Source organism: Eptatretus burgeri, chromosome 10 (genome assembly GCF_056783735.1).
Source record: "Eptatretus burgeri isolate ZD-2024b chromosome 10, Ebu_testis_v1, whole genome shotgun sequence".
Classification (NCBI taxonomy): domain Eukaryota; kingdom Metazoa; phylum Chordata; class Myxini; order Myxiniformes; family Myxinidae; genus Eptatretus; species Eptatretus burgeri.
Window position 1 is genome coordinate 94,724,091 of NC_140970.1, and position 15,039 is coordinate 94,739,129.

The window sequence follows — 15,039 nt, forward strand, 5'->3', positions numbered from 1 at the left end:
CACACACACACAGATATTTTTTAACGTCCATCAAGTAATGCCAGCAGACGGGACACCCAGCTCAATATCCATCCGATGGATGGCACGATTTGTGATGCAATTCTCTGATGAAGCACCAATCACAAGACCATTCAGCCGAGGTTTAACCATCGGTGTATGTAAAAATACACGAGTTTTGGTTTCCCTTTTGAATTAACTTCTTTACCAAGCTCATCACCCTCATATACCCCTTGTCATTCATCCAGAGAGACCATACTACGAATCTGTGGTCCAACACAGGATTAACTACACCGAACTCTCACTGTTCACAAACACCTTAACTCGCAAAGATTCAGATTTCTCAACACTAATCTTTATATCCACGAAGGCACCTTTTAATATTCTGATTGGTAATGCAACTGTCATTCTCTTCCCCTCCTCAAACAATACACATGGATGATTTAATCGAATGAAAAGGTTCTTTTATATTGTTACCTACACCACTGAAGTTAGTGGACTGAAATTTTTTATATATATATATATATATATATATATATATATATATATATATATATATATATATATATATATATATATATATATATATATATATATACATATATATACATATATATACATATATATACATATATATATATATATACATATATATATATATATATATATACATACATATATATATATATATATATATATATATATATATATATATATATACATATATATATATATATATATATATATATATATATATATATATATATGGTCTTAGCAGTGAGTTAGAACACAGAACAGTTCACAGGACACAGCATAACAATTAGGGAACAGCAGGAGAAAAAGGGGAAACGGCAATCACAGGGTGGAGGAAGAAAGGAGACTGCCAAAAACAAGGGATGCAGACAACGATGAAGGTTAGGGGGGAATGCAAGGGGTGGACAAGATGGATGCAGAAACAAAATTCGAGAAGGGTTGGGGATGGTTTAAAATGGGTGGAGAAAAGATAATCGTTTTTGGATGGGGGATTACTTGAAATGGTGGGCAAACAGCTGTGTTGAACACCTGGAAGGAAGAATCAGATTGAAGAGAGTATGGAAGGTCATTGCACAGGTGAGATAAAAGTGGAATAAATTGGGTGGAGGTGAGCAGTGGTCCTGGATTTATGCAGTTTCATGAGGTTGGGGGGTTGCTGGTGTACCATGTGCATCCTGCAAATACTTGGAGGGGACAAAGCACGGAAAGAGCAGAGGGTGCGAGACCAGAAATGAGGCAGAAGAAGTCGGAGAGACCACCGGCCTATGGAGAAGTGATAGGCTCGTAGACCCAGCTTCATCGCAAGAGATTCTAATGATCTTGAAAGCCTTCGTTTCCACTGCGTCAAGCTGAGCAAGATGTGAGGCAGGGGAGCCAGCCCACAGGGGAGAGCGTTATTCCATTAAGCTGTGGATGAAACCCTTGTAGGTGGACAGGAGTTCACGTGTGCCAAGGAAGGACTTTGCACGACGGAGGATGTCTGGCTATGGAGACAAACTTTGAAAAGTGGCTTGCCCAAGCGAGATCATGGATGAGAGTGAAACCCAAGAGTTTGAGCAACTGAACCTCTTTGAGAGGGTTGTTAAGAATGTAGATGGAAGGGTTTTCACAACAGTCCTTTTGGAGAGAGAGAGAGAGAGAGAGAGAGAGAGAGAGAGAGAGAGAGAGAGAGAGAGAGAGAGAGAGAGAGAGAGAGAGACAGAGACAGAGACAGAGACAGAGACAGAGACAGAGACAGAGACAGAGACAGAGACAGAGACAGAGACAGAGACAGAGACAGAGACAGAGACAGAGACAGACAGAGACAGAGACAGAGACAGAGATAGATAGATAGATATTTCTCAGGATTGAAAGACATTTTCCAAGTGCCTGGAACACTGCCTTGGGGTACTCCAGCCTTGACAGGGAGAGGAGATTAAAGAGTTCCATTGGGAGCCACACATTGACTAGAAGAGTGGAGGAAGTCAGTCATTCTAGAGTGGAGTTGGCCTTGGATTCTACAGGCAGATAGTTTGGTGAATTACTGACAATGTAAATGAAATGTATCAACTCAATGAGACAATTGATAATATTTAATGGCACTCCTCTTGTTTGGCAAAGTTCACAACATCTTACGTTTGATTATTGAGTATTTAATTACTTTGTGAAAAAGTCGTTCCAGGATCCTGAGAAAAGGAATGTGGAGTTTGGACCATTGTACATTAAGTCTGCAATTCCGAAAGCTGAAGGAAGATTTACATCTCTAAACGGGTGACAGGTTGTTCGGCAAGCTTTCTGAACAACGGCATGATTCACGAAAATGAACCGTCAGCCGCACTGTGACTTCACTGGCTATCGACTTCTTGCAAATGCAAAACTTGTGGAGTGCTTTTGAATCAAGATAATGAATGTCCCAGAAAAGCAGAGCAATAGGGGGTGAGCTTGGATCGACAGGAAAAATGGAGCAAAGGGGAAACAGTCGGATAACAACAAACATGTATCGCAGTACAAAGAGAAGAATTGTAGAAAGGTAGCAACAGATTCTCAGTGGGTGAAGTAAAAATCAGCAGTGGAAATATGAGATGCCATGATGTAATTGATGGTGGACAGCAAAGCTGAAATCTTGGAGGGAAAAGCTCGAGACACTGACTCAGGAAGACAGTAACGCAGGCGATAAAAGAGGGATGTGAAGGAACGGAGATGAGCATTTACTTTAGACTTTTTGGGAGGCTGTAGGGGTCATCAACAAAACGGTTTCTGGCAGAACATTTGCAAATGAAAGAGGCAGGGCCTGGGGAGATATGTCAGGTCAGGTCAGGTGTGGGAGCATGCGACAGAGTAGCGCGTCGCTGCATCCACTTTCCGCCAGTACTCCAGGAGCCTCGGTCTGGCAATCCTCCAGGTAGATGCCTGGCAAATCCTCATCTCCTTGAGATGCTGATCAACCCGCTGCAACTACAAGGCACGTGGTCAGCCCATTGGCCTCCTCCACTCACGGGGCACCCTCGCTGAGAGAACCTGGTGAGCAGAATCAGTGTCAGGAATATGAGCCACATGTCCATACAGCAGCAGCTGACGCTCACAAACAGTGCAGGCAAAAAATCTCATTTGAGTCTCTCTCAGCAACAACTCATTGGATACAAAGTCCGATCAGCGATAGCCAAGGATTTTCCCAAGAGACCGAGTACCAAAGGAATTAAGTCGCCATCTCAGAACCTTGGTCAGAGTCCACGTATCACATCCATAGAGCAAGACTGGAAACACCAAGGACCTGAAGACTCGGACTTTCGTCCTCCCGCACAGGTACCGGCAGCACCACATCCCATGATCCAGTGAATCCTTGACTCCCCAGGCTCAACCCAGACATCTATTGACCTCTGGCTCACAGCCAGCAGAGACATGAATATCACTGCCAAGGTAAATGAATCTCTCCACGACCTCAACATCCTCACCACAAACAAGTTCAGTCAAGATACAGTAGCAGCATCCAAGATGTCATTGAAAGCCTGGAACTTAGTTTTGACCCAGAAAACCCGTAATCTCAGAAGGTATGACTCCTCATTCAGCACCTCAACGGGACCCAAAAGGATCTCCAGAGTCTCCGCAAGGATAACTGCATCATCTGCGAAATCAAGGTCAGAGATCTTGACATTCCCAAATTATGCATCGCAGCTTGATCTCTTCGATATCCTCCACAGAATCCAGTCCAGACAAGTGCTGAAAAGTGTGGGGGCCAGTACACACCCCTGACGAACTCCAGTAACAACTGGAAATAAATCAGAGATGGTACCAGCACATCTCCCAGCACTCTCAGTACCAGAGTAGAGTTCAGACATCAGATTGATCAGTTTTGGTGGCACCCCACAAAGATCAAGAATCCCCCAGGGAGCATCCCGATTCACTGAATCGAATGCTTTACAGAGATCAACATAGGCTGCAAGCAGCACCTGCCTCTTTACAGAGATCAACATAGGCTGCAAGCAGAAACTCTCATCTGCGTTCGGTGAGGACCCGAAGAGCAAGGATACAGTCAACTGTTGACCTCTTTGGTGTAAAGCCTGACTGCTCTGGATGCTGGTGCTCAAGCAGATGGTGGCCAACTCAGCTCTGCCATTCAGCCTGACCTTTCGACTCTGGGCAATGGTATCCAGTGTCCGTTGAGAGACAAAATTCTTCTCTGCCCAATGGTGAGTTCTGAGACATGCACTGGCAACATCAAAGACGGTGGTCTTGAAGACACTCCACAACTATTCAGGATTCCCCAAAGCACCCAGACCCCCCCAAATCCACACTCAGCCTGTTCACAAACTCTTTAGCTGCCTTCTCATCTTTGAGCTTACCAACATCCAGCCGAAGATGGGATGGTACCATTCTCCAGGATTGAAGGTGCAGCTTTAGAGTTGCTACAACAAGCCTGTGGTCAGTATTGAGGAACTGAGCACTCCGGTAGACCCTGCAGTTCTGGATCATCCTCCAACGACCGTCAATGAGGAAATGGTCAATCTCCTTTGCCACACCGCCAGCATTGGAATTCCAAGTCCAGCGATGAGCCCGTGGGCGCTGAAACCATGAACCAGCCACCTTAAGTCCATGACTTCTTGCAAAGTCAAGGAACTTGTGCTTTTCTGGTTCACAGTTCCTGACCCATGGGGACCAACACACACCTCATAACCATCCCTATCAGTGCTAGTCATTGCATTAAAATCCTCCAAGACTCGAAGAGTATCTCACCTGGTGCACTGCTCAACCACAGACTCAAGTGCGGCATATAATGCGTCCTTCACAATGAGATCACTAACCTCGGTTGGACCATGTTCAAAGACCAGGGAAACGATACCCAAGGAGTGACAGATCCTTATTCTCATAATACGCTCGTTGTCCGGTGTTACCTCAATTATCAGTGAAGTCATCTTATTGGACACAGCAACAGCAACTCCTTGGGCATGTAAAGGCTTAAGTCACATTTGCTCTACGGCGAGGATACGGCAGCCATACGCCCTCTGAATTGACAGAAACGTGCGGTGGCCTCAGGGTGGTCCTACGCCCTTTGGCTATATTTTACAGGCCGTAGGGGTCGCCGTGGAATTATAGCGTGGAGTTATAACTTTTTTCATTTCTACGTTCGCCGTAGCAATTCGACAAGCCGAAACAAAAGAACTGGTTAAAAAAAAAGAACCCACTCGTTACCGTCCATCTGGCTGCACGTTTGCCTTAGGGCCCCACTGCGGGCACCTTGCCTCTGCCTTGAAAATTCGATGGCTGCCACAGGAACGCCCTAAGGTCACCGTGCGACATCAAATCAAAGACCGTACGGCACCCCCACGTTTTCGGTCTCCACAATTTATAAATATGCCGTGCGGCTCCCCTAAAAATAAAAACATATGTGACTGCTACATTTTGTGACCGTGGAAATACTGCAGCCGCCCTATAATTGCTAGTGGCCATAGATTTTGTAGACCCCACGGCCGCCGTGACAAATGTGACTTCGGCCTAACCATTAGAGTGACCAAACCAATACTAGGTGTAACCACCTGTCATGATCTCACCACTATCCGGTCTCTGAATCTCAGAGAGTGCTGAAATACTGAAGTTCAAATGTTGGAGCTCAGATGATAAAAGAGACAGGAGATCATCCTGTCTTTGGGATAGGACATTTCAGGCACCCGCCCGAAGGGACCGCCTCAGGTTAACCCAAGGAGACTGCCGTCTGGTGGATGACACCTCAGCACCACCCCGACACACACTAGCGCAACCTGACCTGGGAAGGTTACCCCGTGGTTTTCCTCCTTTCATAAAAGAGTGGGGGTCGTGAAGGCTTTGCCCCAATCTCATCATCTTGTGAGCTGCCCTGCGGAGGGCAGCTGCTCAGGAGGTATTCTCACGGAGTGGGTTTTCAGATTCCTTTGTGGTATGTTTTGCGGGTTGAAGGGTTTTATGGTGGCCGGAGTGCAAATCCTGCCATGAACCTCCTAAAAAAAATGTAACCCAATTGCAGGAGGATGTCCGCCGACACAGTTTGGCACGATATATGGATGGCCGTTGGCTCACAAGGAGCTCCTCCGCCCTTTGACAGGTTTTGTTTTGAATCCTGCTGGGTGTTCATATCCATACATCCTCCTCACCAGGAAACCTGGTGGCAGATCACAGTTTAGTCGCCGACAACGTGACCATTAAATAGGTTCGTACAGGTTTACATGATACCTGAATGAAGTCGCAGATCTAATCTGGCCTGACCTGACAGCCTTGCGGCCCCATCACTTATCGGTCTTTAATAACATTCAGTGAGTCAGTGAGGAGGTATGTGATAGGGCAGCAAGGCAGGATGAGCAAGTCCTGAATTGAGCTGGTTAATAAAAACTGAAACACCACCAAGTTGCCATTGGTGCAGAGCACACAAACTTTGAGACAGCTTCCCGATGTGAGATCCCAATTACATGGAGGGCCTTAGATTCCAGGGCCTCAATGGGTGCAATTTTGAAGGCGGCAGCATCCATCGACAGTGGGGAGCCATATTCCAAAGCTTATTCCACTGTTATAAAACAAAGACAGAAGAGGAAGGACTTGGCCCTGTGAAGAGTTCAGAGGTGGCATTCAGCTCTGAAGGCCAGTTTGGAGATACGATTCGCCGAGAACAAGTTATAGCTGAAAATGAGACCGAGGGGCACTCCCAGAGGCTGACCACAGATATTAATTTGGAGATTAACCTGACGGTCCTCATGGAGGGATAAAGTAGGAATATGGGTCTTTCTTGTACTAAAAAACACATCTTACAAGGGGATGACCAGTTGCTTTTCTCCAGATTGGCAGAGAGGGATGCTGCCACGAGCCATCTGGTGGAGGGAAGCAAAACTATCTTGCACAAAGTAGAGTTATCTGTCAAGTGACATCATGGATTTTCCTGTGGCAAAGTACATCAATACCAGTCTTCGTCCCAGAATATTACCATGAGGGACACCTGACCTGCCTTGAGACATACATCATGGGATAGTCATATATAAAGTAAGTTGCTGCTTATAAGTACACTGGAAATAGAGGCAGCCAGAGGAAACCCTGGATATCATTAACTCATGACTTACATGTTCACCCGCTCCCTTCTCTTGATTCCTATTTCCTCATTTTTGCACTTCATACCTTCCTTCTTTCCGTGATCACCCACCTTTTCTTTTTTTCTCAAATTAAAATTTAATTTCCCCCTTCAATGCAAACATGACCCTTATGGTGACCCCTTTGATTTGTACCTCAGTGTGTGTATGAAACCAGATGCATATATATATATATACATATATATATATATATATATATATATAAATATATATATATATATATATATATATATATATATACATATACATATATATATACATATATATATATATATATATATATATAAATATATATATATATATATATATATATATATATATACATATACATATATAGCCTGGTGTTGGTGCAGTGGTTAGGGCAGCGGCTTGGGATCCAAAAGGTCCTGAGTTCAAGCCCCGTTGGGCCACTGAATTAATACACCAGGGGGTTGACTCAGCCTGTCATCCTTCCGAGGTCGGCGAATTGAGTACCAGTAAACTGGGCCGGTGTATACCCCGGTTAAAATAGGTGTATCCATATCCCTGTGTCGTAAGAGGCGACCAGGGTTGCGTCAGGAAGGGCATCCGGTGTAAAACATGTGCCAAATCACTATGCGAATCATACGGATGATCCGCTGTGGCGACCCCTAATGGGAGCAGCCGAAAGAAGAAGAAGATATACATATATATATATGTATATATATATACATATGTATATATGTGTATATGTATATATATACATATGTATATATGTGTATATATACACATATGTATATATGTATATATGTATATATGTATGTATATATATGTATGTATATATGTATATATATATACATATGTATATATGTGTATATATATATATATATATATATATAAATATATACATACATATATATATATATATATATATATATATATATATATATATATAAATATATACATACATATATATATATACCCACATATATAAATATATACATATTGTTACGTCTGAGGGGAGGAATGCATTCAAAGGGTAATTTGGATGTTTAATTAGGTATGCCATGCTGTTCGAGTGTACCAGGATCTCGATGTAATAAGTAGCAATTCAGTGGTGATAAGTTGTCTAGTAAATGTCCATTTCTTCAAGGGGGAAATGATAATTGTCACGTAATTAGATAGGGATACGGGATAGGGTAAGTGTGTCTGCGTAAACCTCTTTTAGTATTCCCTGGAGGCTTGCCGTGACGTCACAGGACAGTGCTGCGGATGGCTCTGCCCCGTGATCACGATTGGCGGAAGGCGACGGCGGAGGGCCAATAAAACGGCTCGATTGGAAGTGACGAGGACTCGAGGATAAAAAGGCTCTGTTCGGGGAAAAGGTGAGGAGGAAGAAGATCGGTACAGAAAAACCGTTCTGGTGGAGGCTGTTGTGCTGGGAGCGTGTTGTGTTGTTGCGCTGATTCGATCCTGGTTTCATCGTGTCTCGTGGCCTTGCTGTGCCTCGTGCCTCACCTCGGTTGGCTCTGGGGTTCTGCTGGCTCGGAGTACGGGGTCGAACGGCGGGCGGACCTGCCTCCCTCTCCTGCTCGCAACTTGTCGCCAGAACTGGCTCCCTGGCGGCTGTGAGCGGACTTGCGCCGACACCAGGAGGTCGACAGCACCACGGTATCTCCTGCACCAGACGAGCGCAACGCCAGCTCGTCCAACGCCAATCCAGGGACTGTTGCGTCACCACCACGGGCCAGCCTGACCACCAGGACCAGCTACGTTGTGTGTGTGTGTGTGTGTGTGTGTGTGTGTGTGTGTGTGTGTGTGTGTGTGTGTGTGTGTGTGTGTGTGTGTGTGTGTGTGTGTGTACCTGGCGCCTTAGAGGGTTTGAGATTGGTATATCCATTGGAATTGTTTGTGTTTTCCCCACACCCGAACCCACACCACCATCCCGTCGAATCGCCCCGGATCCCTCCTCTTGCCGAGTCTTATTATTTCTGGTTAGAGAAATAAACATCATTAACTCAGTGAAAAGCAACTTGTGCCACCTTCCTCGTCCCGTTTGCGGTAGAGCAATTAAAACCGCCATCTTTGGGTTATAGAAATAAACCGCCTCCATCGTTTCGGCTCATTCTACGTTAGCGGGACTGTTCAAGTCCCGTGGACGTCACATTGGTGTCAGGAGTGGGATGTTCGAACCCCTCTAAATTATATTTGGTATCGGGAGAATATACCAGGACTAAAATCTCGCCACGAATTGGAATATAAAATTACTGCAGAAAAGCGCGAGAGCGCGGGAAAATTTTGGCGGGAGTTTTCAAATTAAATTTAATTGGCGGCAAACGGGACTTCTGCACCATGGCGGATGTGCAGATGCTTGAGGAGGAAGGCCACGTGTCTAGCAGCGAGTCGGGGGAAGGAGGGAGAGACGGGGGTAGGATTGGAACCTCCCCCATTCCAAGCGTGGACCGTGCTTCATCGCCCGTAGCAGGGCCGGCAGCGCCGGAAACCGGTGCGATGACGATCCAGACACTGTTGGAACGTTTAATAGCGGACATGACGGTACAAATGGCAAATCAATTCGTGACACAGAGGGCAGAAATGACGGCACAAATGGAAAATCAATTCGTGACACAGAGGGCAGACATGACGGCACAGAGGGCAGACATGACGGCACAGAGGGCAGACATGACGGCACAGAGGGCAGACATGACGGCACAGAGGGCAGACATGACGGCACAGAGGGCAGACATGACGGCCCAAATGGCAGAAATGACAGATCAATTGGGGGTAATGGGGGAACAGTTGGGTGCACAGATTGATTTAATGAGGGATGAATTGGGGGAAAAGATGGAGAAAATGAAAACTGAGATGCAGGAGTGTGTGGATGTTCAATTGGGGGAAATACAAAGTAAATTCAAGGATATATTGGAGGAAACAAAGATAGAAATTACATTGGAGGGGGAAAATATACGAAAAAAATTGGTAGATAAAATTGATGCAAAGAACATTCGGGTTGATAAAGTGGATGAAAGCCTGGAACGTCAACGTGCCTGTGTGGATGCTCGTATGCAGCTGCAAGTAGAAGAGTGGGGAGAGCTGAGGAAGCAAGGGATGAATTTGGCGGAGGAGGTAAAAGGATTGAAGGCTCGTTTGGACGAACAAGATAAAATTATGAGCCAAGATGAAGTCTTGGATAAAGGCCTGGTAGAGCCGTCTTTTGTAAGTAGAGTGTCCGGGTTGGTTGAGGAGCAGCTACAAACTCGCGACGGAGCCTTGGAGGAGATTGTGCGGGCCCAGAAGATCCTGCGGGAAGAGGTGAATCGGTCCATTCAACGTTTGGAACAGGAGGCAAAATTGACCCATGAGACCCTCACCACAAAACATCTTTGGCCACAGTGGGCTCCGAAATTGGATACGCAGCCACAAGGGTGTTTGATCCCTGGGCTGGATTCGGACAAGGGAGAAACTGAGAAGCGGGCCACCGTAAAAGTGATCCCCCTGGTAAATTTTGACGGGTCAGGGAGCCTTGAAGCTTTTCTGACGCAATTTGAGTGTATTTCCCGACTAAACGGGTGGAATGAGCGGGAACGTACAGGGAATTTGGTGGCAACGTTGCGGGGACCAGCCGCAGATGTGTTAAATGTGATCGCGGAGGGGATGTTGACCAGCTCCCACATTTGCGAGGCGTTGAGCCGTCGGTTTGGGTTCGCAGCGAACTGTGATCTGGTGCGGGCCCAGCTCCAGCACCGCAGATTAAAGCCCGGTGAGACAGTGCAGGAGCTGGCACAGGACATTTACCAATCAGTTATGATCGCGTATCGGGACCTAACAGTGGAGGCATGGGACAGACTGGCACTAGAGAAATTTTTAGCTGCTCTTCCGGATCCTGAGGTCCGAGCGCAAGTGGAGTTACAGGATCCACCCACCGTTCACCGGGCGGCTGAGTGCGCAGCCAGGCTGGCCTCATGGAGGCGGCCGGGTCGGATGCCAGAGAGGCCATCGGTGACGGTCCGACAGGCGGAGATTCAGGATAAAGGAGAGGGGCTGGGAGAAATTGGCATTACCCAAATGTTACAGGAAATTTGCCAGAAACTGTCAAGTTTGATAAGGGGTAATTCGGTAGTTGGTGCGCCAAAGTGACGGGGTCCAGCTCAGCCAATAGAGCAATGTGATTATGGCCGAGGGGTCCGGAACCGGAAGAGACATTACACCGATACCCACGGGGGCCTTTTATGGGGAGTTGTTTCCGGTGCGGGCGAAGAGGACACATGCAACGATATTGCCGGTACCCGGCGATGGAGAGACCCTCCAATAGACTTTCAAGCCCGGAGAGGATGAATCCTCCTGCTGAACCGCCAGGTCTATCCGAGATGCCCTTTTATAGGTCGGGTCCGGAAATCACTGTCGGGGGTCGGGGAGACTAGATCGGGCTGAGCATATAGGGCCATGCTCGACTGGTGAGATTGTGGCAAAGTGCCTCCTTTGGTGAAAATAGTGAATTGTGGGAAAATTGGCATGGGTTTGTAAGTTCTGCTGGGTTTTAGAGTGACAATAGGGACAATGGGTAATTGGAAACAAAGCGGGAACGAGTGGCTGTCCAATGGCTGGTGCGTGGATCGGATGGTGAGAAGTGCTGTGTGAGTTGTTTCACGTTAAGAAGTGAAATGTATGGTGCACACATTGATTTTTTTATTGGACATGGTGTGGTAACAGGGAAGGTCATGGTCGGTGAAGTGTTAGAAATGCAGGTGTCACATGTAAGGCCGATGGGGTGGGGGAGTCATGTGGGTTTTGTGGGTGGGGATGATGTGCTTGTCCACAGGGATTGCTGAAGCTCACGGTGAGCGGGAATTGCGACCCCCTTCAAGGAGATTCACCCCTGGTGGCTAATGGTGATAGTGTCTGGAGGCAACTGGGAGAGGGTCTGGTTGGGCAACCAAGGCGGGTAGGACCTTGGCGACCCAGGAAGGCCAGAGGAGCCAGTGAGACCCCTTCCAGTGTGTTGTACGGGGTTAGAGCTGATGGCTACCAGGGGGGTGGGAATCAAAGGGAGCGGGGCGGAGAAACGTCTGGGTTGGACTAAAGCTTACCTGTGGGCATGGTAGCACCTGAGATGCCCCCATTATCTTGTGGTAACCCACCCCACGGCCATGACGGGATTCAGCCTGCATCATTAAAATGGGGACCATGACCTAGAAATGTGATGATTACCATGGTGTGAGTGTTGTGAAGATGTGTGAGTCCCACTCGATCCCGCACAACTTGACATGTGCAGCAAGGGCATGAGGTCCGCATAATTTTGGGGCAAGAAAATTTGAAAATTGGCTCCCCAGGTAATGCTGGGTCTATTAGCATCCAATGGGGGATGCGGTCAAGTGTAAATATCCCATGAATAGTGTCGTTAAGGCTTAGAGTAGGAATGTAAAGTATAAGTGTTGTGTTTTTGTGGAACCTTTTGTTTCCCCTCCCCAGATCACTGGAAGAGTGTTGGTCAAGAGCGATGATCCAGAGGATGGAGTGCAACTTCGCTCAGTGCTCTCATGTGATAAAATTTTAAAAAAATAAACAAAAAAATGAATGATTGTTTCGGCGAGGATAAGGCCATAAGGGGGTAGTACATTAAGCAGGATAGGTAAGTTAGCTGCGGCTCGCTGCCCATTGCCCCTCCTACTTTATTTCGTTCGGTTAATTAGGTGCGAGTCAGTAAGTGTTAAGGCTGGTACGGTAGCGCCTGTGATATACCTTGCAGGAGCTGCGGTACCAGAGGAGGGGGCAGTGTTACGTCTGAGGGGGGGTATGCATTCAAAGGGTAATTAGGATGTTTAATTAGGTATGCCATGCTGTTCGAGTGCACCAGGATCTCGATGTAATAAGTAGCAATTCAGTGGTGATAAGTTGTCTAGTAAATGTCCATTTCTTCAAGGGGGAAATGATAATTGTCACGTAATTACATAGGGATACGGGATAGGGTAAGTGTGTCTGCGTAAACCCCTTTTAGTATTCCCTGGAGGCTTGCCGTGACGTCACTGGACAGTGCTGCGGATGGCTCCGCCCCTTGATCACGATTGGCGGAAGGCGACGGCGGAGGGCCAATAAAACGGCTCGATTGGAAGTGACGAGGACTCGAGGATAAAAAGGTTCTGTTCGGGGAAAAGGTGAGGAGGAAGAAGATCGGTACAGAAAAACCGTTCTGGTGGAGGCTGTTGTGCTGGGAGCATGCTGTGTTGTTGCGCTGATTCGATCCTGGTTTCATCGTGTCTCGTGGCCTTGCTGTGCCTCGTGCCTCACCTCGGTTGGCTCTGGGGTTCTGCTGGCTCGGAGTACGGGGTCGAACGGCGGGCGGACCTGCCTCCCTCTCCTGCTCGCAACTTGGCCCCAGAACTGGCTCCCTGGCGGCTGTGAGCGGACTTGCGCCGACATCAGGAGGTCGACAGCACCACGGTGTCTCCTGCACCAGACGAGCGCAACGCCAGCTCGTCCAACGCCAATCCAGGGACTGTTGCGTCACCACCACGGGCCAGCCTGACCACCAGGACCAGCTACGTTGTGTGTGTGTGTGTGTGTGTGTGTGTGTGTGTGTGTGTGTGTGTGTGTGTGTGTGTGTGTGTGTGTGTGTGTGTGTGTGTGTGTGTGTGTGTGTGTGTGTGTGTGTGTGTGTACCTGGCGCCTTAGAGGGTTTGAGATTGGTATATCCATTGGAATTGTTTGTGTTTTCCCCACGCCCGAACCCACACCACCATCCCGTCGAATCGCCCCGGATCCCTCCTCTTGCCGAGTCTTATTATTTCTGGTTTGAGAAATAAACATCATTAACTCGGTGAAAAGCGACTCGTGCCACCTTCCTCGTCCCGTTTGCGGTAGAGCAATTAAAACCGCCATCTTTGGGTTATAGAAATAAACCGCCTCCATCGTTTCGGCTCATTCTACTTTAGCGGGACTCTTCAAGTCCCGTGGACGTCACAATATATATATATATATATATATATATATATATATATATATATATATATATATATATATATATATATATATATATATATATATATATATATATATATTGTTGCGGATTCGCGCCCGCCGGCGTACGAACGGCCACGTAACTCGAATCGCGGCACGTCGCCCATCGGACGGACAATCCCGTCGTGACCCTCTCAGACTAACGCCGGGAACTAGTCACGGGTGGGCCTTTCGGCCTCACCACGATCGTGCCAATCGGCCCCCCGCGTGGGATAGGGTTGCTCGCCAAATTCGACCTACCTAAGTACCCACACGGAGAGTAGACCGGGCGATCGCACCTCGCCGCAGGTCGACTTCGGACACGGGCCACTTTAAGCGACCCGTTCCGTACTATCGGAATAACCGAGCGGTGTTATCGTCAACCTCGACGGTTCGATTAATTATTGGGCGTATTTAGCCCACGACCAACCCTTTACGTGAAGTAAGATGGAGATTCAATAAAAGAAAAGACGAAGCGAAACGGGAAAAACAGTTCAACATAAAGCACATTTATTCCGCGGCAAACGGAAAGCACACATATACAATTATGCACCAAAAGCAAATGTAAAAGTAACGCTACAATTCTGCACAAAAAGCAAATGCAACAAAAGAAACACAATGCAGCTCTACTTCCGACTACCGAGCACACTGCAACACTTATACAGTTTTACTTCACAGACGGCGCCGACAACACATATACTCAAAGCAAAAGAAAAAGGAAGGGGCCACCCTCATCGACAAGGGGGCAGACGGGCCTGGGGCCGAGACCGCGTCGAGCCTACCCGTCTGGTGATGAGCCGCAAAATGGCGGCGGCGCCCCGACTCCGCGGGCCTCGCTGGCACTGCCTGGAATGGGGTGGGAATGGGGTCCCCCTTCTCACACTATCTCAGCGTGGGGGGAAACAGGAGGGGGTTGTTAATGCTCGGGGGAATGAGGATATCTCGCTGGCTTGGGTCCCGCGACGAGCGACTCCAC

General features: G+C 47.4%; 1 long non-coding RNA gene across 3 annotated transcripts in view; it reads left to right on the forward strand.

Annotated features, from left to right (window-relative positions):
* The window catches only part of LOC147019170 (uncharacterized), an 82,663-nt gene that overhangs the window by 39,612 nt on the left and 28,012 nt on the right, over positions 1 to 15,039 (forward strand). The window lies entirely within an intron of this gene.